This window comes from Ctenocephalides felis, unplaced genomic scaffold, assembly GCF_003426905.1.
Source record: "Ctenocephalides felis isolate EL2017-DRISC unplaced genomic scaffold, ASM342690v1 CF-g0.4_SCAFFOLD_01886, whole genome shotgun sequence".
Lineage (NCBI taxonomy): Eukaryota > Metazoa > Arthropoda > Insecta > Siphonaptera > Pulicidae > Ctenocephalides > Ctenocephalides felis.
The window spans coordinates 185300814-185316582 of NW_020538040.1; the positions used below are offsets into that span (position 1 = coordinate 185300814).

Consider the following 15769-nt stretch of genomic DNA (forward strand, 5'->3'; position numbering starts at 1 on the left):
ATAAAATGTTATGCCTGGAGCACAGCCCTGTACGGATCAGAGACATGCACTCTAACAATCTGAGAGTTTAAAATTGCAGTGCTGAGCTGGAGAGGAATAGGAAAGATAATGTGGACAGATAAGATAACCAATGAAGAAGTACTGAAAAGAGTGGGCAAACAAGAACTTTAACACAATTATTAAAACTAAACTTAGTTAACAATTATTAAAACTAATATTAAGAAAGGCACTGGATCGGATCCTTTGTACAAAAAATCCTCCTACATGACGTCATCGAAGGTGAAGGTAAAATAAAAAGACTAAAAACGATTGTGAAGAAGCGAAAAGTGAAACTGCAGAAAACTGATAGCTGAAGCGCAGGGCCAGGGAGCATGGGAACACAAGTTTGGAAAAGAAAATGCATAAAAGTGTATAAAAAGTGAATATTCTATCGATTTTATTATTATTATTATTATTATTATAATGGTTACGTACGACAGCTATAGTCCCGCGTAAGTCCGCCCCGCGGCCGAACCTGCACGCCAATAATGGCCTCCATAGGCACCTCCGTACGAGGGATGCTGACTGCATGAGGAGGCAAATATATCGCCTGCAGGTTCCCGAATTGACAATCCGATCCAGTGACACACGACAACCGCCATGCACCTGAAAATTAGAAATACGTTTTAGAAAATTATTTATGAATGTAATTTTTAACATGTAGTTCTTTCTTTTCTTTTATTTAAATTTTGGGTTCATCATTAGTGACAAGTTTTTTTTTCAATTTCAATAAATAATTATTAAAAGCAAAAATAATAATAAATTATATAATGATTATAATAGAATATAGAATATTTGTCCAAAACATAAATAATATCGAAGTCAATTTACGGTATATTAATTTCTATTTTCACTGGTTTTGAACTAGATTATTTGTAGTAATTGATATCAAGTAACTTTTTGTTTGGGTTAAAAAATTTGAAGATAATGTTAATTGTTTTTTTATGATAATGCTGGACTATTTTTTAAATAATATTTAATAGTTTATTATTTATTATTTGAACCATTGGCATTAATTGAAAGATGTAACACCAACATGGAATCGATTTTGTACGACTGATATCCTTTATCAACTGGTTAATATATATTATATATAAAATAAAAATAAAATAACTGATTAAACACATATAATCACATTATCACAATATTATCTTTGACAAACTAGTAATTTAAACGCCGAACCAAGAAAAATATCTTGCACAGTAAAAATCCAAGACACAGTAATGCAATAAAATTTAAATTTAAAATAAATATGTAATACAATAAAATTTAAGCACTTAAATTAATTTGCAACTTTCAAAAATCCGATTGCAACTCTATTTTTATTTATAATCGTTATCTACGACAGTTTTTTACACTTATGTAATTGATAATTGACCGATAAGTTTATTTAAATCACTGACTCAAAGTTATTTTATTTTTCAATTTTTACACTTTCTAGGTAAATTATTTTATATTCCCCAAAAAAGAAAATAATATTATCACAATATATAATTTTCAAATAATCATTTTCAACTTTAATGAATCAAGGACAAGCTAATTTAAAATTTATTTTATTTATCTGATGAAGTTGAACATCCCCGAAACGTTGAATAAAATAATTGAAAGAAAATTTTTCCAAAGGAAAAAAGGCTATTAGTACAGAAATTAAAAAATCATTAAATATGTATTTATTATATTATATTAAAAATGTATTATATACAATGTAATATATTTTTACTTCCCGTAGGGTAATCGCAAAAAAAAAATCTACAATAAAAAATGTTATATATATTCACATTTCAAAGTCCTTTGAACATTTTGGCAAATTGATGTATGTGTGTGTGTATGTATGTATGCATGTATGTATATGAATGCGCGGATACAATTTTTCATTGACCATTTCGATTTTTATTGAAAGGAATATGTGCTGATTAGTTTTTGGCAAAGGCAGGTCCAACTGTTTCGAAGATACGCGACAAAAAGTGCCAGAAGTGGTTTTTCAGTTTTTGAGGTAACGGAGCGTCCGATTTGAATGATTCAAAAAACATTTCACTTGTATTGACGGAATAAAAAACTGATTAAATTTTTGATCCAGCGATTTTGGAGTTCCAATAATAAAAGTAACTAGTGGAGTGTATGGCATTGTGCCTTAAGGCAAATTGCTGGAACTTTCCATACCGTAACGAAATGTTCGAGGAATACTGAATGTTTTCAAATAAATTATTATTAATATTGTAACATTGTCTAATATTTATAAGAATTATATAAACTAAATTGCAAAGTTAAAATTATTTGTTTAAAGTATATTAGAACCATAGTCAGAAAAAAATAAATCTGAATTATTTTCGATATACAAAAAAATATTAGAAAAAAAAAAGTTGAAACAATTTTTTTTTCCAAAATCAATTATTTTGTTAAGACAAGCAGAAAGTTCTTTAAATCATTTAAGTCGGACGCTTAGTTCTTTCAAAAACTAACATTTTTTACACATTTAGCTCAGTATCTTCGAAATGGCTGGGCCTGCCTTTGCCAATAAACACTTCTCCCAATCATTCAAATCGGATGCTTCGTTCTCTCTCAAAACTCGATTTCCATTTTCTGCACTATTTGCTCTTTATCTCCGTAACTGCCGCCGGACCTGCCTTTGCCAAAAACTAATCAGCACATCCTCCTATCAATAGGAATCGAATGTTTTTTGAGCCATTCAAATCGGTTGATCCGTGCGCCCGAAAACGTGACTGAAAATTTGTATCCATACATACATACACACACACACATCCATTTTTTCTGAGGTATGCCAAAATGTTCTGAAACCTTCAAAACGTCGAGAAATATAAAAATTTTTAATTTCAATTTTCGCCCATTACAATAACTTACCCTACGAGAAGTTAAAAAAGCCCTTTGGCGGTCAAAAATGATCATTATATATGCACATCAAAATATCAGATATTTTATTAGGCTCTTTGATATTTCGCTACGCAGCGCGATTGCTTAAAAAAAATTAAAGTTTCCAGAATATTTCGAAAAATAAAAAATACAATATTTTCAAAAAAGTTCTTTTTTTTCAATAATTTAAAAATTCTCAAAACTCTATTCAGTTTTCAAAAAAAAAAATTACCGTACGAAAAGTTTCAGCAATTTGCTTCAAGGCACTATGCCATGCACCACTAGTTATACTACATTTACCATCCATGTGTTTGTACAAAAAAAAAAAATCTAATCCGTCGTATAATTGTAATTCGTAATTTACACAGGACGCGTGCTCGACGTCCTAGTTATTTTTTCCATAACGCGTAGAAAAATCTGATCGTGAGAGTAGAAATGCAGAAATGCAGAATTGGAGAAATGCATGAGCATGAAGCACTTAAGCTATAGCATTGAAATTGAAACAAACATTATTCACACTGGGATTCCACTCTATTTCTAGTGTAATTCCACAATGTGCTTCGCATTTGGGCGGACGGTTCGGCACATCTAAGCGTTGATTTTAAAGAGGCCACACAGAAAATCAATATTGTCTTACAATGTGTATAGTCAACGAATTATTGCATAACGGTCATAAAAATGCAAAAACACTCAACTGACGCGACTAATACAATACACAATAGTTCTTATCGAAATGTTTCGACGGCAACAACCCTACTGTTGTTACAATCTTTAACTTAACACTATACTCTCTTTATAATTGCGATTGCGAGTGCGAGTTATATGTATGGAGCTACTATAATCGGTGAAGGTTGATAAACATCACCACATGTTATATTTATTATACATATATAATTTTTATTTTCAATTTTGTTACAATGGTTAATGAAACATCAAGTAACATTAGACCATTTTTATTGAAATACAATAAAAAATAAGGAATAGTGTTTCCACTAAAACGATAAATTTGAAAATGTATCAAAAAAAATCGCAACCCACATATATCAATAAAAATAATAATAGCAACAATAATTATAATAAAAACTAGTTGGTATTGGTATTTTGCCTTGAGGCAAACTCCCGATATGTGTAAATAATCAACTTAATCAATAAAAAATAAACAAATCATTTTTATAAATATTTGAAAACGAACGAACACGTTAACTCGGAGTATTTTCTTAAAGAAAATTTTCAAAAATCAATACTTTCTATATTTGAACCAGTTTCCGTAGAAATTTAATGATTTAGTATGTTCATTAAGACCAAGAACTCTATCGTTATACCAAGTAAATCGTCTAATTTTAATTTTAACAAACGTCAAAAAAACTACTCATTTTCTCAAACTTTGATGAATTTTAAAAATTAAACTACTTGTCGCAAAGCCGTAATTTCAGTAAGTTCTATAAGACCATGATATATATTGCCAAAAAAAGTTCCTTAAAAATCGTCTTAAATTTTTTTCAAAAGTCAATCACAAGAAAATGGCTCAGTAGATTTTCACCTAAAACTAATCAGTATCATTCTCAACTAATATCTTTCAAACAGTTTTTGATTTTTTAAAATTGATCTCAGTAGTATGAGCTTAAATGTGAACAAAAATTTAGCACTTTTTTCCAAATTACAAAAAAACGGCTCGGCCGATCGTCGCATGAAACTGAGAAACGATAATTCTTATCGAGATACAACAAATGGCTTTTGAATTTTTGAAATCGGTTCAGCCGTTTTTGAGAAAACGCCGATTTACGGCAGAAAATCTGTTCACACACACACACACATATATTTTCCAAATTTGGTTTCATTCAGAATGGCTTAAAACGTTGAGAAAACATGAAATATAATAAGTAAATAATAATAAAATAAATATAAACTTATTTTTCGAAAAGTTATTAATAATAAAAATAGTAATGGTAATTACAAAAAATATGAACTATACAAGTAAATGAAGAAGCCAAAACCAAATAATAAAAAAAATATTATTATATATAAATAATTTAAAGAAACTAAATTAATAGGTAAAAATATAGTGTACGAAGAGGACACTGACAAAATTAATGATAATTTAAAAATTATACAACAAAAATTATATATTTTATGAAAAATAAATTAACTATAAGTATAAAAAACTAAATATGTACATTAATTAAAAATAAAAAAAGACAGAATTAAAAAAATTAATCAGTAATATTGAAATAAAAGAAGTAAAAAAGATGATCGAAATAAATGATAATTTAAAATGGCGTGATCAAGTTGAAAAAACTTGTTGAAAGTGGCATTTAGCCTTAAGGCAAGTCGTATGAAAACAAAATGTGCAAGAATTTACTTAATCAATCAAAATTGAAAATTAGATATTTAGATAAAATTTTCAACTGGTCATTTCAAAAATAAAGTTATGGCTTTCAATTAAATCTAGACATTGCAATTTCGAATAGAATTTTCTCAAGCACATTTAAATTAACAGCAATTTTAATGAATTGATATTATTTGACTCATCACATCACAAAAGCAACTTTTGACACAAATTTTGACTACAATATTTTCTCAAACTTTGATGAATTTTTAACATTGAACTATTTGTCATAGGGCCGTAACATTTCAGCATGTTTTATAAGACCATGGTATCTATTGCCAAAAAAAGTTCATAAAAATCGTAATTTTTTTGAACAGATAATTTCAAGAAAACGGCTCGGTAGATTTTTACCTAAAACTAATCAGTATCATTTCCAACCGATATCTTTCAAACAATTTTTCATTTTTTAAAATCGATTTAAAATTCTGCTTTATCTCTTTTCTGCTATTTACAAAGAAACGACACAGCCTATCGTCGCACAAACTGAGAAAAGATAACCTACATCGAAATACATCGATTGGCTTTTAAATTTTTGAATCGGTTCAGGCGTTTTTGAGCAAACGTCGATCAAAGTTCTAATTTTGACAACGCCAAAAAAAACGATACTAATTCTGGCAAACTTTGACAAATTTTCAAAATTAAACCAGTCGTTTAATAGGGCCGTCATATTTTAGTATGATCTATAAGAGTATGGTATCTACCGTAAAAAAAAATCATAAAAATCGTCGAAAATTTTTTTTAACACTTTATTACAAGAAAACGTCCTGGCCAATTTACCAAAAACTCATAAGCACGATTCCCAACCAATATCTTCGAACGGTTTTTAAATTCTCGAAATCGATTCAGAATATGCGGGCTAAAACGTGGACGAAAATTTTTTCACTTTTCTGCTATTTACAAAAAAACGGCTTGACTGATCTTCGGGCAAAATTGATAAACGCTAGTCCTCATAGAGATACATCGAATGGCTTTTTGGGTCTAGCCGTTTTTGAGAAAACGTCGATTTAAGGTAAAAAATCTGTTCACACACTCACACGCGCTTACTTTTCCCAAATTTGGTCTTATTCGATTCAGAATGGCTTGAAATGTGGAGAAAACATAAAATTAGCGAATCGTTTTTTTTTATGAAAACATAAACCTCTCCTTCGGAAAGTTAATAATATAAAAAGCGATATTAATTATGCAACTTCTCTCGCTTTGGAAATGAAGCACTTGATTTTTCAAAGACCTGTCAACCTACTGGGCATAGCTTTAGGTTAATTGTATGAATCACTTTTAATTAATATGTCAGTAAGCTTTTTTTTAAATTTTATTTGAACAGCGATCAGAACTTATGGGTTTCTATGAGCTGTTGTGAGTAAGATCTTACAAACTACGTTTGTTTTTATTACTGATGGCAACCCAAACAGTTGTCACATCTCTGTATGATAAATTTTTATTACAATCTCTGTAATAGAGCAAGTATGGTGCAACAATGCCGGGTGAGGGCTATTTTCACTTGGAAACATATTGCTATGTATATTTCCAAGTGAAAATCGTTGTCAATGTTGCCTGACAACAGGCTGTTCGAAGTGGGTATCGAACCCGGGACCTCTGAAACAATCCTGTTGCTCTTAACCGATGTCAGTAAGCTGAATGTTATAAATAAATAGTGACTAAGTGACTTACCGTTACGCCGCACCATTCGCATCGATACCCGGTCAGGCATTCAGAATTCCAACATGTTTTCTTGCAAGCCGCGCATTTAGAGTTCGGCGGCAGATTGCCCCTCCCGCCAGTGGTGCTGGTGCTTAACAGCAGACAGCTCCTTGCCAGGCAGGTAAGTTGCGTTCTCTTTGCAATCCGCCACGGCGAAGTCCAAACATTCCGTGTGCACGTAGTATTCACAAACTGAACATTCAAATTATCATGGTAATAAATACGAAACATAAGTTTTTTTTATTGAACAAATAATTCATTTAAACTCACTCATGCAATGTGGGTGGAGTGTTTCATCGATTCTTTTTCGGCAAACTGTGCAGTAATATTTTTTTGCGATGTTGCATCGGCTCCGACCAGCAATGTGCGACCGGATTCTGTAAACAAAAATAAAATAAATTAAAAAAGTAATTGTTCTTGGGAACTCAATACATTGCCAACAATAGCTGCGAGCAGTATTATATTTAAGTATTGCAATTTTGATGGCAAGCCTTTCTCACAGATCATTAGATTAATTTCGAATATTATGACAAGATTTTATTATATCAAAAGGAAAAATTAGCATACTGATTTATTTGCGTACATGCTCATATCATCGTTAGTGATAGGCTTTCAATGCCTTCGTCCTAAGGGAAGCAAGGCGTTTACGTAAACTGAATCACCCCTGCTAGCATCGCATTGAATAGGACATGATTATGCAATTAAAATTCAAATGAACATATTCATTTCCAAATCTGGCCTTGCTATATTATGATATTATGAAAAAACTCAAACCATAAATACCCAGTCTTGTATATCATAATTTGTAGATTTTTTAGCTTTAACTTGTTCATAAAATAGATAAAATATTGCATTTGTTCGATTAAAGCAATCCTGGCAAAATCTGGTATTTGAAACTATATATAGAGAATTAGAATAATATTAGATAATAATTATCAAATATATACTATATTTGATTTGGATGACATAGTGCTTCAAACTAATAAATGATATTGTTGCTTATAAAGAAAGAAGGTGCATCCAAGCCAAAAACCAAGTTTAATAATCATAAAAAATAATGAGTAATGCATACTAATACATTTATTATAAAAATAAATATTCAAAAATGATATATTATAAATACAAATATTTAAAAAAATGTAAAAATCTTATTTATTCTTCATGCTTTTTTTCTTTTTGTATAAAAAATATAAAGCCTCATATTGAACGCATAAAATGGTATTTTGCCTACAATTCGTCGCATAACAGTAAATGATCAAAATTAAGTTGTGTATGTTAAGTTTTTTACTATGATATTAATCAAATGATAAACCAATTTTTTATGATCAGTATATATATATATATATATATATATATATATATATATATTCGCTTACCTTGATCAAGCTGGGAGCTACGCCGTAGCATGGTGTCACAACCTGCGACACACATCTTTCGTGAATAATGAAGTTGCACACTGAAAAAAAAATACATTGATGTGTTATTATAATTATAAATATTCAAATTCATAAGGTGTAAGAATCTTATAATAATAATGTGACACATTAATTAGAAAATCTAATTCAGTTATTCAGTAAAAGGAAAATAATAGTGTAACATCTGAATTAGAAAATATAATGAAAACAATATTAATATGATTTTACTCATATAGATTCTGAAAGTGCTACTGATTACATCTAAAATATATATATTCAAAAACAATATATAACATATAAATATAATTAAAATATATTTTTTCATTTTGATTACATAAATTTTTACGATCCTTCAATTCTATTATCAAAAATTAAATATTTCCTATTTTTCGAATCTAAACATTTAAATTTTCAAATTAATTTGTTGTCAAACAAAAAATATTGTTTTATTTACTAAAAATAAAATACTTAACCGTAGATAGTATACACTATATTTAGTATATACTAAAATTATGTGCAAATTGCATTCTTCTTTATATTCATTCAATGTATATATATATATATATATATATATATATATATATATATTTGTGTGTGTGGGTATCTGTGTTTATTTATGACATCATACAGATAATTCGAATAGATCACGATTTGATATCGATTCTAATCATTCATATGTGCAGAATTTTGAATTAGCATATTATTATATATGATGTGAATCATCAATCTATATAGTAACTAGTAATATAGTTCATACATTTCAATCGATATACAGCATTTCATGATACAATAACGCAATTCCAAAATAATCAAGGATTTATAGCATTTCGCCTTTCTATAGTATTTGTAATTATATATAGAGGTACACATGTGAAGTTTCTCTAGTGCACATTCGGGTAAACGGTGGAGCGATCGCGTACTTTACGATTTGCTTATTGATATAAATGTCATTTTCACGAATGCAAATTCCATGTAATTTATTCAACGGGAAAAAATAAATAAGGTAACCTCATATCATAAATATTTTAAATAAATAGTATCGTATTTAGGTAATTTATTGAACTGTACATATTTTACAACACGATCTGTATTATTTACATATATAGCATCGTATTTGTTATGCACTATGTTGATTAAAATTAGAAATGATTTCAAATTAAAATCAGCTTTAACAACGCATGTTAATTTTCATCTAATTCTTAATTAATATTTATATGAATTATATACAATTGTCTGTTTTTAATATTATCATCAAACAACAACCTTGCTGAATACACATTTTATTTAGAAAATGAGTTTAAATCGTTAACATTTTTTCTGTTAAAATCTTATATCGATTCAATTTCAATACAGTGATTCATTAGTATCTGAACTTTGAGGATAAATACATCGCAAAGACAATCAATATTCAATGAGGTTCAATCACCATTTATGTATAATTTTGATAGAAATCTATAAAAACATATTAGCATTCCTAATATATCATTCAAGTATTCAAGTTTATTTGTACGACAAGTGAAATTAACATGCATTCAACATATAAGAACGGTGGAGCGACCGCGTACTTTACGACTAAATTCGATGTGGCAAATTACATGATAGGTTACAAATCTTTGTAGACACTATAATAGTAGAAAATTGGTATGGATAATCGGGTAATGTTTATTTTTAAATATATTTTGCTTTGACGAAAAATTTTGTTTGCATTTTATTTTTATGAGTGGCGAATGCATAATTTTATTTGTTTCAAATTTTTGAGCATGTTTATGTATTCGTGATATATATAATATATATATATATGTGTGTGTGTGTGTATATATATATACAAGTTCATAGGTGTCATATAGAGGATGCTTTTATAGTAAGTATTTCCCGTAGACATATGGAACTGCAGCTTAGACAACTAATTCTAGTTTGTATCTGTCACGTGTGTTAACAAAACAATGTGATGGTTACATATGCTATAGAGAGCATTTGACCAGCGCCCCTGTCACACGATGTTCTTTTAATGGGGTACTGTAATCTCATACTGCAACCGTTCGTTGCACTAATTTCGAGATTGACGACTCACCGTCGCATATGTAGCCCTGGCCGATCAAACCCCACAGTAAATCCGAACAATGATGACAATAAGTCGGCTTGTGAAACGTCTTCTTTCCGAATGCATGGCCAATTTTCAACTCTCAATCACAATGACTTGCACCGCCATGTTTTTTTAAAACACACCGATCGGAGAGCGATATACCGAATTAAAACATACAAATTATAAGAGCGCGCACTTCGAATCGCACATCGCATCTCATTTTTCTATTATGTGATTTCGAAACCGTAATTTTTAAACTCTCGCGTATTTCTGCAGAACAGAAATACTTCACTCACGCACATCTTGCAAGGCGGGACCGCGGGTACTCGGCCTCGACATTTTGTCACACGAGCTTGAAGCCGCGCATGCGGGACCCGGGGTTTGTGTCGCTAGTTCGCGCTACGAACGCAGCCACGAATGGTGGCGCTCGCCACTTCGTCGCCGTATAGCCATTGCATTCGTATGGGGCGAAGGGGCGACGGACGATGTTTCATATCGGCGCGCGTCGAGCCATCATTACATCCCTTCTCTATCTGTTTTCTATCTAATATATAGATACAATACGCATGGTTTCCATTAAATTTGAATGTATGGCAACAACGCGCGGCAACAGGGTAACTCCAAACACGAACACGGTTCAATTGTCCCCCCTTCGCTGCCGTCGTGTGACGTGTCAGCTACGATGGGGTGAGTTCGGTTCAGTTCACTTTAGGTGGCAGGCATTCCGATCCGTGCTACAGTTCTACAGTGCTACAGTGCCACCGTCGTGCACATATCCCAGATATACTTTATACAATTTATATTTTGACAAGCTTTCCACAACGCGCTCTACGCCATGTGCTACGACACCTGAGCGACCGTACGCTACAAACAACCCGCACAATTATTTATTCGAGACTATTCACTATTTTGTATAGACGCATCTGCAACGTGTAATGCTGTTCCGTACTTTTTGAAAATTATTCAAGATTGAATGAAAAAAAATGTTATGATTAAATTGCAGCTTGTATTCATTTTAAGCGAACTTGATCGAGTTTCAATAGATATTTGCGCTAAAATTCGAAAAATAACGGAAAATGTAATAAAAAATATTCAGGCCAGACTAGAGAAATATTTAGTAATAATATATTTATACTCGTAATAATTTTTATAACCGACATTTATTATTCATTCACAGTACCTTGAATACAATGAATTAGCATTCAGTATTTAAAAAAATGTTTTAAATTTTATTCATGGTAATATATAAAAATTAAAAAGTTATAACAAATAGTATTCCCGAATATGTTTATACTTACGCAAAAAAATCTGATTTGCTAGTTTTGTTTTCTCTGCGTTTCAACTCATTCTGAATTGAATGAATCCAAATTTTAAAAAGTATGTGTGCTGTCTGTACATGTGAGCCGATTTTTGGTCTTTCATCGACGATTTCTCAAAAATGGCTGGACCGATTTCGAAAATTTAGAAACCGTTCGATGTAAATCGATAAGAACTAGCGTTGATCAATTTTGCGCGACGTTTGATCAAGCTGTTTCTTTATATTTAGCAGAAAAGTGTAAAAAATTTTCGTCCACGTTTTAGTCCCCAATTTTGAATCGATTTTAAAATTTCAAAAACTGTTCGGAAGATATTGACTGGGAATCATGTTGATTATGTTCTGATAAAAATTAGCCGAGCCGTTTCTTCGTAATTAAATGCTGAAAAAAAACTTTCTTGGCGATATTGAATAAACTTGGTTAACGAAAGATTTTGCAGTTTAAAATAACATACTAAAATGGGTACATTGCAGCACTCGCATATTTCACCTCTTTCAATTTTTTAACGGTACCTGCACTTTTATTATGCTACCATAACGATGGTAGCATGCTCGACTCGCATGAAAAAAATATCGAGATCGAAAATATTAAAATTATATATTACTAAAAAAAAAAAGAATTGTAAAAACTGATTATCTTGTCAGAATACAACTATTGCCCCTAGATCTTGTATTGACAAGGTGACATTTAAGTTCACATACTAAATAACACAATACACACATCAAATTTAAAATTTACAAAAATATAAATAACATCAAATATTGTTGCACTCACCATCTGTGCATTTGAGTCCATAATTATTTTTCCACAATAACACTTTATGTTATATCTGATTGTCTGCTAATGGAACTAAAATTGAAGACTATGCCAATTACAATTAGGACTAATTTAGCTATAAATAAAAATAACATTAATAAAAGATGCTTGATATTTCATATTATACTTTTTTAATTTGCAAACAGCCTGGAACCTGCTGTATAAAATCATCAATAATATATAATTTTAAGCATAAATAAATTACCTGCACATAAACTATATATGTAATATCAAAAATTTTATGCAATAATTTGTTATTGCAGTGCACATGATGGTTATTTAATGATTATATTTGCTGATTATTATTAATAATAATTCTAAGTATAATACGCAGTTTTAATAAATATTTAGAATGTTACCAATTGTCATTTGTGACATACATAAAATTCTGCATTTATATGATTATTATATATGAATATTAGTTTCATTGACTTGATCAAATATTACACCTCAATCTAAAAATTTGAAGTTGACTTAGTGCCATTTCATATCATGGCAAGTAATATATTAACACAATTCAGTAATACCCTATACAATTTTACAAAATCAAAATTCAATAGAACTTTGAATAAGACTAATTGATTCAAAACAGTATTCACAAAATTGTTTTGTATCAATATTTAAATATATACTTAAATCTATACCCAAGAATCACTTCTGTGACCATCAGAATTTTCTACATTTTGATGAATAGGTGGCTCCCAAGTACCAGAACTTGTCATTTGACGGTTTTCTTTCTCTCACGGTTGACTTGTGCATATAGTGGTTCATTTGATGAAGCTGGAACCTGTAAGAAACAAATAAGGCAATGTCTTCAGAACTACAATAGAGTAGGCAGGGCCTCTCGCTTACACATATCAAATTTGTTTCCTATTTATTTTATGCAACAAAAGAAACTAAAGGCCCCACATACCACCCAAGTAATACTGACACATTACCTTACCTGTAATCAACTCTTGTTCTCACAGTACTGATAGTTCATATTATTTTTTATTATCTCAAAATTATTTATTTTGCAATTTTTGCTGTAAGATCAATTATTAACAACATATGTATACACAACTATATATAAACATATATATAGCACCAAATTCACTGTTCCATCAATTTGATTTATGCTATGCTTTAGCCAATAAATTTTCATTGCTACAATATTAACAATATTTAGAGCTATTAATAATGCGTGTCAGTGAAATCTCTACATACGTACACAAATTTACTATATAAACTTTCATATTGCTTAGCATTCAGCAAATTGTACCCGAAAAAAACAAAACAAAGTAAGTTTAAACAAAATAATCAATTGCATACATAGGTTCTATGTGGGGTGTCTTTAGAATACCTCTGCAACATAACACAAAAGGAAACATACACATATACATATATATGCGATGAGTTTATTTCAATATATAAGATTACAAATGATAAAACGATATATCCTAATTATCAAATATTACTTAAGACTATGGTTTGCAATAAATTATGCTATTTAAATATCATATTCAAATATATAAATATCTATAAAGTTATGTCATTGAAATGAAATGCGCGGGGAGCAACGTACTACAAATAATAGCGGGTTAGACAACATATTAATGCAACTCTTGTATGCAAGCACATACATATTTTTTAGGAATCCGGCATATATATATATATATATATATATATATATATATATATATATATAATAAAGTTGTACTTGGGCAATCTAATTAGTTGGATGGATGACCAAGAACAAATTTATCATAATATTTCACCATCTGAAAAACCCTCTTGCTTTACACACACATATACATATATATATATATATATATATATATATATATATATATATATATATAAAACATCAATATGTAGAAACATATGTATACATATGTACATGTATATTACGGTGGCCTTCAAGATGGGTATTTTCGAATGTTCTTGCTCCCAGGGGCTCAAATCCTTCCAAATTGATAAAAAAAATTCCCTGAAAGTTTTAGCTCTTAACATTAACTTTAAGATAGTCTGCACTCAAATAAAGTTAATGGGTTCTGCAATGTAAATAAATAGTTATTTTATAAAAAATATCAAATTTTTGTTGTTAATTTTCATTTATGATTAAAATAAACAAATACAAAGTTATTCTCAAAATTTTGATGACTTGTCGCAAAGTTATGAATTCTAAAAAATAAATAAAATTTTACCCATGTTTTTTCCATAAAGAACTTTGGTTGGAGTGCGGACTATCTTAGAATTAATATTAAGAGCTAAAACTTTCTGAGATTTTTTTTTTCATCAACTTTTAAGCATTTGAGCCTTTGAAGCAAAGAAATTCGAAAATATCCATATTAAGAACCACCCTAATGTATGTATGTTGTGCATATTGCTTTACATTCATACATACATATCTTACATTCAAATAAACATACATACATACATATATCCATTTATTCTTACATACAAACATACATCCATTCATTCATATTATATATATATTATATATATATATATATATATATATATATAATATGTAAGCATATATTAATCTCAGTATCTAACAATGTTTAGATTATTCAAACAATGACATAACAATGGAGTAATAATAATGATGAGCTGCCCGTTTAAATTTAAAAATTGAAATAGTAAAAATTCATGAAAATACTTTCATACTTATTTCAAAAACATAATTCGTAAAATTTATCTTTTCAAAATTGCTTGATCTATATATTAAAAAAATAACCTATATATTTAATTTTCTAGATCATTTCATATTGAGTTAATGAAATTTAACCTACATTTTTCTTTTCAAAAAAATTAAAATTCCCCGGTAATTACATTGGATATTTGGTCAATAAAGATGGTTCAGATAATGGTTAAAAATAAACTAGAAAATCCATAATAATTGTACAACTTTACATTTATTCAGAATCCGAGGATTGGCAAAATAATGAAAACCCTGTATTTCCACACACAATATATAATGCCAAACCACTATGCATGTATGCAAGTATAATGTAGATATATATACATATGTGTAATATACATACATATATTGTATGTGTATGTATGTGTATTTCGATGTAATATATGGATGATTCTATTGCATACTATCCTAGCAACCATAAAAAATAAATATAAATGACTGATTCCACCCTTTTTGTTCATA

The 15769-nt window shown here is 29.5% G+C and overlaps 2 pseudogenes; both read right to left on the reverse strand.

Moving 5' to 3' along the window:
* Positions 1-466: 466 nt before the first annotated feature.
* On the reverse strand, positions 467-13343 carry LOC113376388 (annotated as a pseudogene).
* The window catches only part of LOC113376389, a 9882-nt pseudogene continuing 7452 nt past the window's right edge, over positions 13340-15769 (reverse strand).